Here is a 21,705-nt window from a genome sequence, read left to right on the forward strand (position 1 = left end):
TGCAAAGTTCGAAGAGTGGGTGAACCAGTTCTTCTTTTTTTAAACTAGACTGTTACATATTAGTTGGGTGTAAAATTAATTTGGAGGTTAGAATTTTTTGTAAATTAAATAAAAAGAATATAAGAAAAAAGCTATGAGAGAAATTTTAAACCAATACCATGAAGAAATCCCTCACAGAATTATGTAAAATATGAGATCAGTCATCTCAGAAGCCTGGGATTTTCCTGAATTAAAGGTAACGCAACATTAATTCAAAGACCACATCCTAGGTGTTTTGTGGAATTCATACAAATATCAGATATTTCTTTGACATATAATACTGATAGATACTTTGCAAATACATCATTCTCTCTGCTTCTTCCCTTTCCTTGAATCTTTATAACGGTGCCTACCTATCCCCTACATTTGCAGGGCTGAGACAAGAGCGCACAGCAGATCCACTAACCAAATGTTCTATATCACACTGACAAACTGTAAAATAAAATATGTTCTAAGGTTCCATTTCCAGGTATGCTACAGAAAATGCACGCCACTCTCTCTCCCACTGAATACAAGTATCCAGCCTGGAGGGAACCCATAGGGTAGTTACAAGGACTCCAAGGAGTAAATAGCAGCAGGTGGGTTAGGGAAGACCAGAATCAGAATTGCCACCAAATCAGCAGGACACTTACCATTTTCTAATCAACACTGCATGTAAACATCTTGATAATTTGAGAAATGTTTTGTCCAAAACTGGAATATAGGGTTAACTTGATTTAGACTTGCCTAGTATCTTCAAGGCTAAGGACACCTACCAGCCACCATGACCAGAAACACCAGACCATAAAAGGAATTGTTATGGTTTAGATATGAGGTGACTTCCAAAGCTCATTTGTGAGACAATGCAAGAATGTTTAGAGGGGAAATGATAAGATTACAAGAGCTATAACCTAATAGTGGAGGGATCCACTGATATGGATTAATTGGGTGGTAACTGTAGGCAGGTAGGGCGTGGCTGGAGAAAAGTGGCTGGGGGTATGGCCCTGGGGTTTATATTTTGTCCCTGGTGAGTTGAGCTCTCTCTTTCTGCTTCTTGCTGCCCTGTACTGAGCCCTTTCATCTGCCATGGCCTTCTGTCATGGTGTTCTGCCTCACTGGGACCTTGAAGAATGGAGTTGGCGGCCAGCTATCAACTGGACCTCTGAACTGTGAGCCAAAATAAACTTTTCCTAGTCTACATTGTTTTTGTCAGGTCTTTAGGTCACAGCATTGAAAAAGGTGACTAAAACAGAAATAGAAAGAGGTGGCACCTGAATTTCTGGATTATTTTTGCCTGTTCTCAGAAGAGACATAAAACTTTCCTCCTCTTCATTAGCCTACCTTTCTCCCTACCCTATACCTGTGATCCTTCAACTCCCTGGAGATGAGAGGCTAATTTGTGAGCTCCCTCCTCTCCATTCTTTGCATACTTGAATAGAGCCTTTCTTTCTCCCAACACTCATCTCTCTGCCTGCTTTTTCTGTGGCATGACCCTCTGAATATGGGTATGGAGAAAATACTAGTGCTTAAGGGAGCTTCCTACACTTTAAATTCAAAGTCTCCAAGTTTGTAAACTCTCTAGGGTTTGGTTTTGTCTTGTGTGTATAAAATAAACTTTTAGCAGATTTCTAGCTTTGATCTAAATTTTATTTTTGACAGAAGAGAGAAAAAGATGTGCAAAGCCTTTACAGAAAGTGGATGAAGGAAGATATTAGAGAAAACTAGTATAATGACCATGGAGTGTTTCAGGCTCTGTTGAGGTTGTTAATCATTAATTTATATGAAATCAGCCTGTCTAATCTGTGCTTTTTGATTTTTTTCCTTTGTAGTTATTTCTCTTATTTTCAGTTTTGTTCTCTACAATGGTGGTTATAAAACTTATCCAATAATACTGCTTTGTTGAACTTAGTACTGCCAGTGGGCTTCTTTCGTAGATAATCCGACTTGATCCCTGCTCAGGGCTCCTTCCAACTTCCTTTTGTTTTCTCCTCTAACTCAGACAACTACTGCTCCAGTCCTGAATCCCCAAAAGAAAAAAATTCGAACCAGAGATACCCTGGATAATCAGAAACCTGAAGGAAATGTGTAGGGAAGTCTCTCCTGAGGTGCCTATCTATAAAGAGCATCCTTCCCCAAGTTGAGGAAAGAGGAAGCTTAAAGAAAGGGGCACACCATTGTCCCATGCAAGGTTCTAGTGTACAGAGGAGGCGAGGACAGAGAGAGGGGTACTTCTGGGTAGGAGAGCAGGATGAAAGGATAGAAGGAAGGAAAGCAGTAGAAAACTAGAGTCTAGGGCACAAGAACGATGCTAATTAAGAGGTTTGAGATACTGCTTGCCAGGGTTCTGAAGTGGAAAGTGTCTTCTAGGTGTTTCCTTTGCAGTTACTTAGTGATGCCTACATCTGTGGTCTCCAAATTATAGATATGCCTGATGCCATGAAAAGGCTCTTCAAGAGAACTCAGATGGCGGTACTTTTAGCCAGATGATTGTCTATAGCCTCAAATTCCACATGTACTTGTGCACCCATTCTTCAGATTGTGCAGGAGGTGGTGTAGGCTCTCACAGTTGTCTTTCTTCTATATAAAAAAGCAACACATAGCTTTACCCATCCCCCTTCCCCTCCTCTTCCCTTCCTTTTTCCTTTCTTTCTATTTTCCTTCCCATCCTGAAGAACTCAGATCTAAAGATTTAGGTGGAGAGGAACAAAGTAGTCAGAGCCAAGCAGTTGGGGTGTCACTCATGGAGGCAGTAGTGGGGAGGAAGTCCACTAGGGTAGATTTCACCTTGGAAGGGAAGACCAGAGCACAATGAGGAACTGAGTATGACAGGAATTATCAGAGCCCAAGCAAGGTGAGGAGGGCATCGTCGTGGACAGAATACTCAGCATTCTGAAGGAGAAGCAACGGAGATGAGAAATCAGCTTTCTAAGGGGCACTGATCAAAAATTGAACATAGTAATGGCAACAAGAGTTAGGGTTCTGGCTTACAGAGAAGAGAGTTACAAATATTGAAGGGAAAGAGAATGAACATAAGCTTGGATGTATTAGATTATAATTGGAGGCTTTGATGTTAACTCACGTTTCATAATAAACTCATTGTATACCTTATATACAATCAGAAATATGATAAATTGTGCTATAAAGGTGTATTAAGAATTGTAATGCAAAAATAATAAGAGAGCTCATGTAAAAAATTAAAATAAAATAAATTTTATAAGTTAAAAAAAGATAGATATAGAAAGAGATACAGATATAAAAGTGGGTTCTCTAGTTCTATGCATTTAGAGGGTCTGTGAATGCCTCAAGGCATAACCGGCTGATTCCAGGACTTCGAAGGTAAAGTACAACTTGAACCTGGGATATGTTTTATACCAGCAAGTAAGGAAATGTTCAAAATATAGACATGCTAAAGGAACTCAAATTATATGATATAATCTTTACTATTTCAGCTGATGAAGCAAAGGATAGAGCTGATGACACATTCCTAAATATTGGTTTCTAGAACAGTTAAAAATAATTTCTTATATTTAAATACATTTTATTAAAAAGCTTTATTTGATATTTAACATTTATTGCCAGTCTTTTGTTTTACTTTCATAAACTCCCCACAGAGGCAGTGTAATTTTTCAATATTCAGATAAAAGGTATAATTGTGGGACAAACTCATTATTCCCACTATTATTTTTCTTCTTTTTATTTTAGCTATGTCTATGGTTTAAATATCTGTCCCCTCCAGGCTATGAAAAAAAAAAAGATTCAGAGACAAATTTGAATGCTGAGAGTAGTTGCTTGCAAAGAGGCCAGCTTCCAAAAGAACTCTTATAACTCAATAAAAATAATAGAGATATTTAAAGAAAAAAAAGCACTAAGTTAGAGTCGTTTATTCATTATTCTCATTGATAGGAGCTCCTCAACCTGATAATAATATATGTACTACACACCTGCAAAAGTGAGCATTGCAAAAGAGTTCGCCATGTACCCAAGCTTTTTCTTGATTTTATTATCCTTTTTTTTTCTCTTGGCCTTGTGCTATGATTGTTTAACCAAATATTAAAAAATGAAAAACTCCATACATTAAAAAATAGTTAGTCATACGGTTATTTTTCAAGAGACTTAGTATCTTACAATGGATCCAAAGTTATGTCTATTTTAGAAACTAATGTTAAGCAGAACTATTAATCAATTTAATGTTTTTTTCTCAAAGTGCAAAGTATGGCTATGTTCCATGATTTTTTTTTGGCCTTATAAGTGAACAGTATTAACTTAAAGGCAAGATGTCAGTTTTCCTTTCTCATCTTCCTGATTCAGCACATCCCAACAAAGGATGGTGGAGGGGTGACAGAGAGGGCGAGAGATAGACAACAAGGGGGGCCTAATGTTATCCCTTTATCAGTCAGGACCCTGCTCCAATGATAATTCACCCCTCTCATCATAGTGACATGACTTCATTCATGAGGGTAGACTCCTCTCTTGGCCTAATAGCCCCTTAATAGCCCCACCTCTTGATAACACCATAATGGCAATTAAATTTCAGAATTAAATTAAATTAAAGTAAATTTAAGAAGCTGTGGACAAAGATGGTAGAGACTCTTAACAAAGAATCTCAGTGCTCTTCAAATAAATATCTTTATACCAAAAAATCTCTTTATACAAACTCACTACAAGATTAAAATATTTGATCCAGTATTTCCTTTGTCTTTCTCCCATACCACACATATTTATGATGGAATTCAAAGGAAGTGTTTAAAAAAGGAAGACAGGAATAAGTCTTATTGTTTTGTTTTTATTTTTGTTTTGGAGGGGACAAATATTTAAACCATAGACATAGCTAAAATAAAAAGAAGAAAAATAATAAAAAGTGCTGCCAATAATATGGAGAGCCTGGCATGGTGGCACACACCTGTGATCCCAGCAACTCAGGAGGCCAAGGCAGGAGGATTTCAAGTTCAAGACCAGTCTGGGCAAGTTAGCAAGACTCTGTCTCAAAATTTAAAAAATATATAAAAAGAACTGGGGATGTAGCTTAGTATTAGAGCAACCCTGGGTTCAATCTCTTGTATCTGAAAAATATAAAATAAAATAAGACAAAATGAAACAAAAATGTGGAAAATTTGGAACTCTCACACATTACTGGTGCAAATGCAAAATAGTGCAGCCACTCTGGAGAATAGTTTGACAGTTCCTCAAAATATTAACATAGAGTTACCCTCTGACTCAGAAATTCCTCACCTAGGAGAATCAAAAAGATATATCCATACCAAAATTTATATATGAATATACATAAAAACATTGCTCATAATAGATAAAAAGGAAATAAACTCAAATGCCCACCAACTTATAAATAAACAAAATGTATGACCATGTAATGGGATTTAAAGGATTGAAGTGCTAATACATGCTACAATATGGATGAACTTTCAATGAATTATGCCAAGTGAAAGAAGCCAAACACAAAAGTTCACAAATTGGGATTCCATTTATATGACATGTTCAAGATAAGAAAATCCACAGGGAAAGAAGATTGTATGCTTTTAAAGTGTAAATTTTATGACATGTGACTTGTACCTCAACCAAGCTGTGTGAAGAAATTTAGCTGTTTCTAGTGACACCCCTTTTATGAACATGTTCAGGGCAGAGGTGCATGTGGGTATGGCTATTCGAAGTGAAAGTGCTGTGGAAAATCTTTCTTTTTCTTCCTTCAACTGACTGGTGATGTAGATGGAGCCCTGCAAAGTAGTTAAGAGGAGACCAGTGAATATCCTAGAGGGATTGTTCAAGAATGCAAAGAAAATTGTGGTTGGGAGACGGCAATCTGATTGTTCTAAATTTGAGTTCTTAACAGGTAAGACTTCTAACTACAAGTGTAATGTGCCACCCAGGAGAGTTGTTTTAAAGAATCGAAGACCTCATACTTCATCAGCTCCTGAACTTTACAAAACAATAAGACTTACTCTTGTTTTCCTTTTTTAAGCATTTCCTTCGAATTCCATCATAAATATATGTGGTGTGGGAGAAAGACAAAGGAAATACTGGATCAAATATTTAATCTTGCAGTGAGTTTGTATAAAGAGATTTTGGTATAAAGACATTTATTTGAAGAGCACTGAGATTCTTTGTTAAGAGTCTCTACCCTCTTTATCAACAGCTTCTTAGATCTATGCATTAATTCCACAAATATTCCCTTCCTTGCTTCTGATGGGTATCTGGTTCTTCCAGCTGGAAAAAATTCAGCTTCTTTTGCCCTAGTGAGATAGTTGCCAAAAATTTTTTTGGTAGCCTGCCATTTCCTAAACTTTCACAATATTTGGATTCAGATGCACCCCCTGCCCCGCCCAATGTAAAACATACGAGTTGAACTTCATTTTTTTCAGAATGTCTTCAAAATGTTTTAGGCTTGTCTTTTTTACCAGATTAGTCACTTAGATGGTGGTGCAAGATGAGCAGCAAAGGTAAGAGTGAACATCTGGTAACCTTTATTCAGCTACAGCAACTATACATTCTGCTTGACCAAGGAAATGCTCAACTGCCTAGCGAGCATCTCCACCAGTCAACTGCACTGAATGCTTCTATCAATAAAAAAGAGATCATAGAGCTCCTGGAGAAGTTCAAGGCACAGGCATCTAAAGAGCACAGATTTGACCCTATCTTTGATTCAATAGAGAGAAGGAGACCAAGGAGTCTAGGCCAGTGGTCCTACTTGGAGTTCAAAGTAACAGAATACAAATTTTGATCTTATTCAGATGTTTCTGTCAATTTGTAAATGATATACAAAACTCATTTCAAAGTAATTATTTTAACACAGCATATACTTCCTGCAAACTAAAATTTTATTTTTTTTTAAATTTTAATGAATTGACCTTATCAGTTTTTTCTTTCCATGGGTCATGCCTTTGCTGTATCTAAAAAGCCTTCATCAAACTCAAGGTCATCTAGATTACTTTTCTATGTTACTTCTAGAATTTTTGTAGTTTTATTTTTACATTTGGGTCTATGGTCCACTTTGAGTTCATTTTTGTGAAGGAGGTAATGTCTGTATCTAGAGTCAGGTTTTCACATGTGAGTGTCTGATTGTTCCAACACCATTTATTGAAAGGACTGTCTTTGTTCCATTGTATTACTTTTACTCCTTTGTCAAGATCAATTAACTAGGGCTGGGGTTGTGGCTCAGTGGAAGTGCTCTTACACAGCCTGTTTGAGGCATTGGGTTCAATCCTCGACACCACATAAATAAATAAATTAAGGTATTGTGTCCATCTACAACTAAAAAAATATTTAAAAAAAGATCAATTTGCTATATAAGTATGCATCTATTTCTGGGCCCTTCATTCTATTCCAATGGTCTATCTGTTTATTCTTTCACAAATACCAAACTGTCTTGACTTCTAAAGCTTTATAGTAAGTTTGAAATCAGGTAATATCAATCCTCCAATTTTGTTCTTTTCCTTCAGTATTATATTGGCTACTTGGTCTTTTGCCTGCCTTTCTATATAAAACTTCAGAATTCATTTGTTAATATCCACAAAATAACTTTCTGTGATCATTATTATCTTGAACAATAAGAAAAATTAATTTGATTTCAAATTTATGCATATATAATATGTATATATTATATTGTAAAGAAAAGAAAGAACTATTTAATTCCTTAAATGTGATTCAAAATGATAATAAAAATATTTTAAAATTTATATCATCAACTTGAACAAATAAAATATCTCACCAATGGTGAATATCATGAAGTTGAAAAGATCATGCTTAATAATCATAATTGATAATTATCTGTAGTAATTTCAAGTATAAAATGGGAAATAAAGGTATTTACTGAAGCAATATCAAATGTTATAAAAATTTAGGGTATTTATACTTATTCTTTTGAAATTTAATATTTAACATGCTTCCTAATAATTTCTACTTCATTGTCTTATCATAATCATAGGATATTTTAAATGTAATTTTTAATGAAGCCTATGTAAAAATCTACAAATCTCCTTCCAGTTTACTACAGTGTGAAAAAGTGGAATCGTTTTTTTTCCATGTGTCAGGATTTACTTCCTACTCTATAAAAAATTACATTCTTTGTCTTTGCAGTTGCTGCCATGGCCATCTAAGACCCTGTATAGTTATATCACATTTCTCCATTGCTCAAGATTCATTCACCCACATATAAAGAATATGTCTTTTGATATGAAGAGAGCATGATCTTTGGAATTCTCTTCCTCTCTATTCTTTGGGCCAACTCCTTCCTAGATAAGCTCTGAGCAACTGGCTCTCTGGGCCCTGGGCCCAGGAAAGCAAACTTCGTAGCTGTAGCCACCAAATCCCTCATCATAGTGGCTTCTGAGTGCGCTACAGTCCCTTCTTCACTGCTAGTAACCATATTTTTCATGTCTTGGTAGGGAACATCAGAATCCTCCCGTGGGCAAGCTAACGTACTAAGATGTGTGAGGAACAGCAAGACTGTGGAAGCCTGGGTGTTTCTGAGTGGCCTGAAAACCAGAGTCCTGAAATGTGTAGGAAAAGGAACAAGAAGCTCAGTCAGTTCCTAACATTAGCACTGTAGATAAGATGTGCCCCTCCTGCCTGGGAGTGAGATTTCTGTGTTCCCTTCTATTCTGCCCCTTGCCTTATATCTCAGAGTTATAATACTAAGATACTGATAGAATTCACCTTATTACATCCATTTCCCAAATCCAGCAATCTAACTTTTCGGGTCCTCGTCGACCTCCCGCTCCCATAAGGAACTAGGTGAGTTAGGTAACATTTCCAAGGCACAAAATTTAAAGAAGCCCTCACTCCTAGGGCTCCTGATCCAAGGGGGAGGGATCCCTAAGCTCCTGGACCCTCTCAAGCAAGTTCATGCTACTGGATCCCCAGACATTATAGACAGAATGTACATTTAGAAGTGAGTCGCTAGCATGTAAAATACACCTGGAGCCATGTATTAGTATTTGTTGTAATAAAATATAAAAAACAAACAATTTATAAGAGCAAATACTTATTTTAATCACAGTTTCAGCATTTCAGTCTATGGTCACTTCGCTCTGGGGCTTTGGGCCTGTGGAGGCACAGTACATCATGGTGGGGAATGCATGGCAGAGAAGGCTGCTCACCTCATGGTGGCTGGGAAGCAAGGAGAGAGGAGAGGCTGGGTTCTGAATATCCCCTTCAAGGGCATGCCTTTCAATGACCTAGGTTCCTTCTCTTAAAGGTTCCACCACCTCCCAACAGTGCCACAGACTGGGAACTAAGCCTCCTTTGGAAGACATTCAAGATCCTGACTATAGCAAGCCATGAGATTATAAGGAATCACCAAGAGAGACTAAGATGCAGGGTGAGAAAGAGGAACCAGAGAAGGAGAATGAGTAGAAGCAGCCAGATATGTGTGAGGAATAGCAAGACTGTGGAAGCCTGGGTGTCCCTGAGTGGCCTGAAAACCAGAGTCCTGAAATTCGTGAGAAAAGGAACAAGAAGCTTAGTCTGTTCCTAACATTAGCACTGTAGATAAGATGTGCCCCTCCTGCCTGGGAGTGAGATTTCTGTGTTCCCTTCTATTCTGCCCCTTGCCTTACATCTCAGAGTTCACTTTTTTTTTTTAAATCCCTCATTATTACAGACTCTCCTTTTGCAGCATGAGCACATATCCTCGGGATTGCCCTGCCTGGGTCATCAAAAAAGTGTCTCTCCAACTTACCATGGCAGCCTCTTCTCACTCTATCTCTGTTTCCAGGTTGCAGGTAGGAACTCCTGTTTTTCTTTCCTATTCTGAGTTTCTGGTTGTATGATACAAAAGAGAGAGTGAAAAAAAAAGGAAGAAAACTCTGAAGAAAGGAGACAAAAGTACAAATAAATTCTTTGAGAGCTCAGAAAAAGTAAATAAATTAGCTTTAAATTTAAAAGTAAATAAATTAGCTTTTAATAAGCCTCACATGGTAATTAAGAAGCACAAATTCTTAGAATCTCATGAAATGCCAGAATAAGACCTTGCAAACATTGGTTTGCATGTCGCATTTTCTCACCCCTTACTTGTGGCAAACATTACTATCTGTTTTCAGTCGTGATTCCCTCTGGGCTGTTTTGGATTTTTTCTTGATACAGTTGTCCATTTATTTGCTCTCAAGCCACCAGGGTTCCTATGTGAACCCTCCCTCTTACAGGTGAGAACGTACTGTAACCTGAAGAAGTTATTACACCTTTTCCCCAAATCCAGCAGTCTAACTTTTCAGGCCCTCACCAACCTCCCACTCCCATAAAGAACTAGGTGAGTTAGGTAACATTTCCAAGGCACAAAATTTAAAGGAGCCCTCACTCCTAGGGACTTGCCGCCCCTGCAATTGCATCCCTAGGTGCCTTGTGAGCTTCCCTCTAGCCCAGGCCCACTGTTCCTATTTTCAACATCTCTTGCCCCTTTCTTGACCTCAATCCTCCCTGACTCCATCTCCGTTTCTCTTTTTTTCAGGGGCATTCCAAATCCAAGGGTCCCATGAGCCTGTGGTGGCTGTGCTGGGTGGTGAAGCAGAGCTGCCTTGCTTTCTCTCATCTCATCAGAGTGCTGAGAACATGCAGATAAGCTGGTCCCGCTCCCTGTCCTCCCAGATTGTACACCTGTACAAGGATGGGAGCAGTCAGCCTGGGGAAGTCATGGAGGAGTACTCAGGGAGGACAAAGCTTGTGAGAGATGCTATCAGTAAAGGCATTGTGATCCTGATAATCTTCAACATCTAAACCTCTGATGATGGGCAGAATCACTGTGGGTTTCAGCATGACTCCTTCCACAGTGATAGACTGACCAAACTGAAAGTGGCAGGTAATGGCCCAGGTTCTGCCCTTGACACTCACCCCCTCAGGGTGAGTTTACTCCCAGATGGATTTCCTTCTCTGACCCATGTTCCTTGGAAATATAAAGAGGTTGTAATAGAAATGCAGGTGACTAATACCTCAGCCTGTCGCATAATTTTATATACCACTGCTAGGATCAGGCTACCTTCAGGGTTTAGGAATAAACATAAAAAAATAGAGTCACGGAGGGAGTCAAGAAATGTGCAAAGCTGAGCGCAGTGGTACATGCTTGTAATCCCCGCAGCTTTGGAAGCTGAGGCAGGAGGAGTGCAAGGTCAAAGCCATCCACAGCAATTTAGCAAGGCCCTAAGCATCTTAGTGAGACCTGGTCTCAAAATGAAAAACTAAGAAGTGCTGAGAATGTAGCTGGTTGCTGGGTGGTTAGCTGCCCCTAGGGTCGATCCCTGGTACCAAAAAAAAAAAAAAGAAAGAAATAAAAGAAAAAAAATGAGCAGTATTGGACTCATCTCTTACCTGGATCCTCATCCATTGATGCCAATTTTCCAGAGCCTCAGTTTCTGTTCTACATACTACAATCTGGTCATCAGTGCCGGCTCTTTAGGGGGAACACAGGGGTCTGTGTGTTGGAAATGGCTTAGTCCTGGCATCTCTTCTTCTTCTCAGCTCTAGGTTCAGTTCCTCACTTCCATGTGGATGTTACTGAGACCAAAGAAATCCAACTGGAGTGCAGGTCAGAGGGCTGTTTCCCTCAGCCACAGGTCCAATGGATAAACTCTAGTGGAGATTAAATTCCACCTGTGTCTGAGTTTCAGACCCAGGACCAAGATGGCCTGTTCCAGGTAACCACATTGCTCCTATTCAGAGATTCTGCAAAGATGAACGCGACATGTTCCATCTGGAACCCGATCCTGAATCAGAACAGAAGAGCAAGTGTCCATAGCAGGTCAGTTTTCTCTCTTCCCTTACTTACTTGGAACCTTGGCAGATTGCTCCTCTACCAGCTATGCTCCACTCCTGCTTCTGCTCTCTTCCATCACACCACAGCAGCCTTTAGACAGGACCGAATTTCCCCCTCTTTTTTCTACTTCCTCCTTTCCTTTCCTCACCAGGCTTTTCCAGTCCCATTCTACTTAACATCTCCTTGAGGACTCTTCATCAAAAAATACTATCAAATCTCCTCTCTAGATCTCCAATACACCAATATCTCCTACTCTGCCTTTTCAAGGTTCCTCCTCAGATATTTTATTAGGTAACTCTCAGCCAGGAAGCAGTGCTGTTTCCAATAAATATTGCTGAAAACAAAACAACAACAAAAAATTGGGGCCGGGGTTGTGGCTCAGTGGTAGAGTGCTCGCCTAGCATGAGTAAGGCATTGGGTTTGATCCTCAGCACTGCATAAAAATAAAATAAAGGTATTGTGTCCATCTACAATTAAAAAAAATATATATGTATATATAATTAATATATATGTATATATATATATATATATATTTATATTTAAAAAAAAACATTTGTTACCTAAGTGTCCTGCTGAAATAATTCTTTTAAACTTAAACACAGATGGGAATTCCCTATAGATAGGCATGATTTTGACATATCTGGTCACCTACATTCTACCTTCTTTCCTATTTATGCAAGGTCCTATTGTCTCTTTCAATTATTTTCTCTATTCTTCATCTGGATAATGCCTACTTACTCTTCTAATTTTTGCTACAATACTACTTCCTTAGAGAAGCTTCTTTTACTGCCCCCTTAGCTGAATTAGATTTTAGCACTATTCTCTGTTATAGAACCTTGTTGTTTTCATAACCTTGGTACCTAACCAAATGTAAGTATCTGTTTTCTTTGTATTTATTTATTTAGTGTCAGTGTAACTCATTACAGAGTAAGTTTTATGAAGATGGGAGGTATGATTTTTTTCTAATCACTCAAAACTTACTGCCTCATATAGTAAGTTTAACTAAGAAATAATTCAATAAATATTTATTGACAAGAGTTTCATGAAGACAAATGTTTTGGATTGCTTGTCCATGTGGACACTGAAGTCACCAAGGACAGTGGCATAACTAACCTGAACAGTGGTATGGGAGCCAGGGCTCCTCCTTCCGTCTGTGCCAAGCGGCCTGCCTCCTCAAAGTTTTCTGTCTCTCCCCTCAAGTTCCATCTACTTTCTTGTCTTAATTAAAACCTGAATCCTACCCCCCCATCAAATACCCCACTTTCCTTACACTCCATTCAATTCCTACCACTATTTACAGACCTTTGTCCTTCTCTAGGGATGAAATGCTTCCGATTTGTTAAGATCAGACTTTGGCACCTGGATTGCCATGTACCTCTCCACCCTGAACCTGTTATCACCTTAGATCACTTTCATGACCAAGGAGACAGCTCATCTGACACTCCAGAATCTCAGATATATAAATGCCACAAATCCACTATTGCATGTTCATTTACTTATTTATTTAACATACATTTATTACAACTTCTGTGAGTCTGCACAGGCTAAACACTAAGAATGCCACAATGGCAAAAATATAGGATGTATACTTACAGAACACGAAGAGAGATTACAGGAAGGGGAAGAAAAGGAATCAAATTATAATATTTAAAGTATTAGAAATATAATTCTCAAATAAATGCATAGAAATCAGGTGCTATAATTTTCATTAATGCATAAATGAGGGAAGGAATAGGTTAACAAAGATAGTTCAAAATCAGTGAAAAAGGAAACCGAAAATATTACTAATTTAATGTCCACTGGGGCAATAAAACCATAAAGAAATTTCTCAGCTATGTTTCTGACTTCTCATGGGATTGCCAGGCCCAGACTAGCCCTCACAGATCCAGTCACTATCCCATGGATCTGAGTTTCAGACACCCCAAACTCAGCCATGGTGCAGTCCCAAGATCTCAATGTCACTCCAATTTGTAGAGAGGCCACCAGGGATATGCTCACACAGAGGAGCAACCCTGAGAAACATCAGCAAAATGGTGCCACCGGCCTCCCAGCTGGAAGAACCCAGGCACAGCCAAACCCACAGGCACTCTGAAACTGGAACTCCAGGTCCTAGCTGGCATCCCCAGACAGAGGCAGCTGCACCTCAAGATGGCAGTGGCAGCAAACCTGCTGACATACCCCAGACCTGGCGTCCCAAGATGAATGAAAACACATGGAATCAAACCTGAAGTCTTCCTGGTAGCAGACCTCTGGGCAACGGTGGCAGCTGCAGTGGGTGGTGGGTTGGTGTCAGTGATGTCAATGGTAAGCTGCACCTAAAAAAAAGGCCTCTAGTGGGCAGCTGCAGTGTCGGGGTAAACCCAAGTAGCCACTTTTAAGTAATCAGAACTGGTTTGGGAGATAAAAATTCTAGGTCAATCAGCCTGCATATTTCTAAAATTTGCAGGTTAAAGGTGAGTTTAGAAGAGTTCAATTATAGATGTGGGTGCCAGTCTGTACTGGTAACTGCTGATGAATTTTTAGTCTTTTGCTTAGTTCAGTTTGACCAGAAATTTCTTGGATGTATCAAATGTTCTAATATAAGTTATGGTCCTTTTTATCAAGGAACTTAACATCCAGTGAGTGAGTGAGACAAAGGGTTGACTGGCTGATGGACGGTGAGATGCTTGAATTCCTGTCCACAGGAAAAAAGTCATGGGGGAATGAGGTACAAGGAATGTTTGGAGAGTCCATGGGCCAATGGCAGCATTCTGTCAGCATGTCATCTCAAGATGCTTGTTCTGAGCTTCCAGATGAAGTCTGTAGTGTGGTTAGTAGGCTCTGTAGCTTTTCTTCCCTGTTCCCAGACTTTCTCTACCATCCAACTTTGCTGATTACCTCAGTATTTTGGTAAAGAAAGAAGTGAGTCTCTTGGGAAGTATATCTTATAGCCTGGGGAGCTGGGGAGCTGATCACTCACTGACTACTCCTTCTCTTTCTCCATTGGAAAAATTAAGGCCTGAGGCCTCCTCTTGACATTTACCTTTTCTGCTTTGGGTAAGGGGTGACATGGGTGATGTGAAACTCTTCTTGTTATCCTCTTCAATGCATTATTTCTCAGAGTTTATTATCCATTGGTGTGCTGGGAGTTGTCTCCTGGGTCCCTGCATTCCCATAAAAGTATTCTCATTTGTTAATAGTTGTCTGTATCAGTGCTTTTATGGAGGGATGATGGTGGAAATATGATGTCTTGCTGATGTCACTCTCTGGAGTCCAAGTAAATTTCCAAAGATAATTGGTAATTCATTAAGTAGGTAGGTTTTTGGAGTAAGGTAATTCCAGGCAGATGGAGGAAAAGGCATAAAGTACAAAACCATGTAGATTATCATTGCATATGAATATCTTCATTATTGAATCCTAGATTTCTGCTAGATATCATGTTCCTTGAGGGAAGAGTGGAACAGGAATTAACATCTATATAATGCCTAGCTCAATGTTATGTGTTCAACAAATAACTGTAGAAACAATGAATGGCTCTTACCTAGCTTTTCTTTTATCTCTATGCTGGCATCACCTATTTTATTAAGTAGTATATTTACTGAAAATCTCTAAGTGTTCTAAGATCAGTTGCATTGAGCAGTCAAGTTGATTTCAGTTAGATAGGATTGACCACACATACCACTGGAGCCATAAGTTGGAGATAAGGGAAGACTCCAAGAGTAGCTGTTGTGTCAAATGGGACTCCTTTGAGTATCTATAAATAGGATGGCTCCTAGTTACCATCAAAACCTGTATATTTTTTGAAAGACAAATATCTACTATTAATAATTATACTGGGGATAACAAGCATAAATTGGTGTTTATCATTGGCAACAGAGAACCAGATTGATGTTCTATCCAAGGATAATAATGACAACAAAAGACTATGGGGGTTCAGTAGAAAGACAGGGGATGGCTTCTGGTTGGAAGACTTAGGGGAATATTCAGTAGAGATCCAGAACTTGAGCTGGGTTTTGAAGGACATTTTCAATTCAGATCCAAACTGTGAAGGTGGGCATTGCGGCCCAAGGGGGAATGGTGTTGACTTTTGGAGGCAGCAGAGTGTATATGGTACATCAGAGTGTGGGGAGAGGAGCTGTTTCATGTTCCTGGTACTATTGGATGGGGAGGATTGAAACTAAAGTTGAACCCAGTCTACATTTTTTTAAGGTCCAAATAAGGAGGTTTAAAAAAATCTGTACTTCTGAGATCATGCACACAAAGTTTGGAAACGCTTAGGTAGTTCACTAGTTCATTACCTTGAGGAAGGCAATCTTTTTTTTTAAAATTTTTTTTTAGTTGTAGATGGACACAATACCTTTATTTTATTTGTTTATTTTTATGTGGTGCTGAGGATCAAACCCAGTGCCTCACATGTGCTAGGCAAGCACTCTACCACTGAGCTATAGCCCCAGCTCGAAGAATGCAATCTTATTTGTAGCTAAATTTAAAATTGACTCTGAGTTCAGAGCATGCTGTCAAATATTCACCTATGATTCCTCTTTGGGTCCATTTCAGTCCTCTGTGGTTTCCTGGAAATCCTTTTCCTATATATCATCTCTCTACATTTTTAAAGATTCTTATTGAGATTACTAAAACTCTTCACCTCTTTTGTCCTGAGTTTTCCCTTTAAGTTCCAGAGTCCAGATTCCCTATGTTAGACTGATTTTTTTTCTTCCTAAAGTTGGCAATATTTCATAAACAGCTTTGTTGTATTATTATGTTAAGAGACCCTTTCCATACTTGACTAAAATGAAAATGGGTTTTGAGGGAACTGAGAACTCCACATTCCTTTATTTGTTTGTTAATTTATTCATTTAACAAGTATTTGTTTTGTTAGGCTGTGTGGCTATAGTGTTAAGTAAAATATTTTATTCACTTCCTTAGGAGACTCATATTTTCATTTGGGAGCTAGTTATAACACAACAGCTAATAATACAACAATTAATATTTAATCATAATGGTGGCAATTGTTACAATAAAAATATTCTAGAGTATTCTAAAAGTGAATAATGAGGGAACTAACCCAGCCTGGAATATGCCAAAGAAGGCTTTTTTGTTGATATTTCTAAAGATTTATTTTCATCACCAACATAATGTTTTTATTGTATTGGCTTTTAAAAATTATTTTAGCTTTAAAATTTACAGATAAAATTATATGTATTCACTGTGTATGTAGTCATGACATTTTGCATTTTGAAATGTATGTGTGTTGTAAGAATGACTAAATATAGACAATTATCACACACATTTCTTCATATAGCTATCTTTTTTTTTTTTTTTTGGTACCAAGGATTGAACCCAGGGGCCCTTAACCATTGAGCCTTATCCCCAGCCCATTTTTGTATTTTTTATTTAGAGATAGGCTCTCACTGAGTTGCTTTGGGCCTCATGAAGCGACTGTCTTTGAACAGTTGCTGAAGCTGTCTTTGAACTCATGATCCCCTTGCCTCAGCCCCCCAGAAGCTGGGATTATAGGTATGTGCTACTGTAGCTATCATTTTTGTGGTGAGAACACTTTACATCCAGTTGTAGCATTTTTCAAGAATACAACATGTTATTAACTACAGTCACTATGTTGTACCATAGATCTCTTGACTTTATTTCTCCTAACTTAAATGTTGTACCTTTTGACCAACCCCTTGTGACCCCAAACCCCTTCACCTTAGTTATTCCTATCCCTAGTAGCCACTCTTCTATCCTCTATTTCTACGAGATCAACTTTTCAAGATTATACCTGTTATGGTATAGATATTAGGCCCCCCCCCCCGCAATCTCCCCCCATAGTATGATACAATGCAAGAACATTCAGAGGTGAAATGATTGGGTTATGAAAGCCTTAATCCAATCAAGGAATTAATCTCTGATGGGAGTTCACTGAATAGTAATTGAAGGCAGAAAGGGTGTGGCTGGAGGAGGTGAGCATTTTGGTGTATGTATTTTGTATCTGGCGAGTGGTGTCTCTCTCTGCTTCCTGGAGTGATGTCTTGAACTACTTCTCTCTGCCACACTCTTCCACCCTGTTCTGTCTTACCTCCAATCCTGAGGAATGGAGCTAGCTATCTCTCTGAAACCGTAAGCCCGCAAATAAACCTTTCCTCTTTAAAATTGTTCTTGCCAGGTCTTACAGCCACAGCATAAAAAAGCTGACAAAACATCACCTGGGTCAGATCATGTGGTATTTTATTTCTATGCCTGGCTTATTTTATCTAACCTAACTTTCTTTAGGTTCATCTGTGTTGTTACAAAGGACAGGATTTCCTTCATTTTTATGGCTGAATATTATTCCATAGTGTAAACAGACCATATTTTATTCATTTGTTGATGGACACTTAGGTTGAATCCATTTCTTGGCTTGTGAATAATGCTGTAATCAACATGGGAGAACAGATGTCTCTGTGACATACTGACTTTATTTCCCTTGGATAAATACCCAGTGGTGGAATTGCTGTACCATAGGGTAGTTCTGTTTTTAATATTTTGAATCACAGTGGCTGTACCAATTTACATTCCCACCAACAGTATACAGGATTTCCCTTTTCTCCATATCCTCCCCAGAACTTGTGGCCTTTTGTCTTTTTGATAACAGATGTTCTAGTGGGTGTGAGGTGATACCACATTGTAATTTTGATTTACATTTCCCTTGGCAAAGAAGACTCTTGTTGATGAATAAACTGAGATTGGAAAGACAATGAGGAATAAGCAAAAGGGAGTAAGGGGAGGGTAGACAAGAACATTCCAGGCTGAGGGTAAAGGCTCTGTGGGAAGAAGTGTATCACCTGTGGAGACAAGTGTGGTTGGGAAATGGAGAAAGAGAATAGGCAAGAGGGATCCAGAGAACTTCACAGGATTCCAGATTATACATGAATTTTCTGAACTCATTCTACTGATTTAAATCTTCATCTCTTCAAAAAATATCCTCACAGATAATGCTTTACCAGCTATCTGGGCACCCCTTAGCCCAAATTGAAGCATAAAATTATGTGGGTAATGTATTGTGCTATGTGATTTATATCCTTGATCATTTTTTTAGTGCTTAAAATAGCTTAAAACATACATTTAATTATGCACACATTATCAACTGAGCCCTAAGTTTCTGAGAATTTATTTAAACTGTTCAATATTGCATGACTAGCAAGTAGAAGAACTGTTGCTTCATCCCATGGCTGCCTGGATCTAAAGTTCATGTTCATTACATAGTAATATGCTTCCTTCTGTTTAAACTTTAGTGTGAACCTGAATGTCCATATCCAAGGAACATTACTATTACATGTATATGTAGGCTTTGACATGTCATGTATAAAACATCACATTACAATTATTCATTCCTCACCCCTCTGTGCTGCAGTAGAGGCCAAAGAGACCTTGAATGGAAACCTAAGAAGAAAGAGGAAGAGGAAATGAAGAAGGGGAAGAAAGATGTGATGAAGAGGAAGATTAACTTATAGAGATCTTTGGAAAGAAAAACAGAGCATAGAATATTTAAATCCACATTTGTTTTATTGGGAAAATACCAAAGAAAAATGCACTGCATGCATGTTAACTGTTCAATACTTGAGTGCTGAATGCAAATTAATTGCTAAAACCATCTGCTAATCATTTGAGTCTGGCAATAAAAGTGATGAGTGAAGCGTTTATCATCAATCTGAAAGCACATTTTTCTAATGGATCCTTTATTCAAGTTCTATGTTTCTGTTGTGAATTTAAGATTTTTTCCAGGCACATAGTGCTTTCAACTTGCGTTTGTAATTAGGATTATCCTAACAACATTGTGGTGACACTTTCAGAAGTAATACTGCATTTGGCCTTTATTGATCAATAGAGTATCTACCTCTTGACCCCACTACATAATGCAAATTTTGATTAAATTAGGAGAAAATCAATTAACATACTTTTATTTTTAGAAAGTTGTTTACAGATTTTACAGTTTGCATAGAATCCTCTGTGTGTGTGTGTGTGTGTGTGTATGTGTCTGTGTGCATGGGAGTGCCTATGTGCACGCATATGTGACATCTGTGGCTTAAGGATACAAATTTAAATTTCTATTGTTCATCATTTCAGGGAGACTTCCCTAATCTTGACAGTGATGTGATATTCAGGAAAGTAATCAAAGGGAAGTGTATCTTTGGTATCAGACTAACAAACATCCTCAGGGAGAGTGTCACCCGTAAGCCCTGTAGAGGAGTCCCTATACAGATCCCTGTGGTTAGTTGGCCCTGCAAATAACAAACACGTGAAAATGAAATGTTTTGAAGAGGACATGGAGACCTCTTTCACCTACAATCTCATGCTCAGCATGGGCACATTGCAACTCATTATCCTGAAAATCAGTTCTTGAGTTTACTACCATTTAAGCCCCAAGGGAAGCTCTTCTGTATCTCTTGACCTGTGTTCTCTAAATAAAAGGCAACTACATGAATTTGAAGATGAGGTTTCATGGGTCTTCTTCAATTCATGTCAGAGATGGATAGCTCTTTTAAATGTGGGGAGAATTTGAGTAGCAGAAACTTTAGGTAATAAGAAAAGGCAAAATAACTATCTTATCAAATCTTTCCTCATAGGTAGCTTGAATGTAATAGATTTTTGCCTAAAACAAACTGTTTTATAGGATTGCCCAGCATCCATTAGGAACTGTTTCTCTTTGTTTTTAATATGTGGTTCCCAGGGTTCTCATAACAGCATGATATTCACAAGAGCTGTAAACAGGTGTGGGGCAATATTTGGGGATATTAAAGTTGCTGAAGTGAAAGTGAACATTTTAAACTTCAAAATGTAGTTGAAATTAATATTTTTAATAAAATATCAACTATTTGCAATTCTAGAGTTCAATGTTACCTATTTTCCAGTGTGAAGAATCAGTCTTAACACTTCACTAGTATATGTTTAAACCTGCATCTGTACAAATTAGCTGGTGAAATTTTAAATTAGCTGGTGAAATACTGAGTGTTTTCAGGGGCCAATTTCAGGACTTCTTAAGATGGAATGGATTTAGGAAAAAAAATCTGGGTAAAAATGATCAGAGGACATTGTTTGGATAAGGAGTTAGATGGATACATAATAATCCAAAGTATGCATTAGTTTTTTAATTGATGCTGTGACAAGTTATCACAATCACAACACCACAACCTTCCATCTCAGTTTCTGAAGTCAGAAGTCCAGGTACAAAGCTCAGCTGCTTCTCTTCTTAGAGTCTCTCGAGGGCATAATCTAGGGGTCAGCAAAATTGCCCTCCATTTTTGTAGGCTCTGCGGAAGGATCTGCTTTCAAGTTTGGGTTATTGCTAGAATTGAGTTCTATGTAGTCTTCTAGGGACTGAGATAGGTCCCCACATCCTCGCCAACATTTATTGGTATTTGTCTTCATAATAGCTGCCATTCTGACAGGAGTGAGATGACATCTTAGAGCAGTTTTGATTTGCATTTCTCTAATTGCTAGAGATGATGAACATTTTTTTTTCATATATTTGTTGATTGATTGTATATCCTCTTCTGAGAAGTGTCTGTTCAGGTCCTTGGTGAATCTTTACAATTCATTCTTCCGCTTTCCTCTTGTGCTTTTAAGTATCCGTGTGATTACATTGGGCTTCCCTGGATGATCTGGGTAATGTTCCTGATTATTAATGTCTGCTGATTAGTAACCTTAATTCTGTTTACAGAGTTCATTCATAGCAGTTCCTGGAGTTATGTCTTATTGAGTCACCACAGGATGGGACTCATGGTGGTGATGGGGCACTTTTAGAGTTCTGTCTACCAGAAAGTACCTGATGATAATAAGGATTTCTATTTTTATTTATAACTTTACTACTTATCATGGATGTTATCATTCATTAATTTGGTTCTTACAATAACCTCATTAGAAAATGTCATCTCCATTTTACTAATATGGAATATAAGCTAGAAGATAATCAATGATTTGTC

The 21,705-nt window shown here is 38.2% G+C and overlaps 1 pseudogene; it reads left to right on the forward strand.

The window, feature by feature from the left end:
• Nucleotides 1-14,432: 14,432 nt before the first annotated feature.
• The window catches only part of LOC124089377 (ubiquitin-conjugating enzyme E2 E1-like), a 93,581-nt pseudogene continuing 86,308 nt past the window's right edge, over nucleotides 14,433-21,705 (forward strand).

The sequence above is a fragment of the Marmota monax genome, unplaced genomic scaffold (genome assembly GCF_021218885.2).
Source record: "Marmota monax isolate L192 unplaced genomic scaffold, Marmota_monax_Labrador192_F-V1.1 WCK01_AAM20220418_F8-fsc00096, whole genome shotgun sequence".
Taxonomy (NCBI): Eukaryota; Metazoa; Chordata; class Mammalia; order Rodentia; family Sciuridae; genus Marmota; species Marmota monax.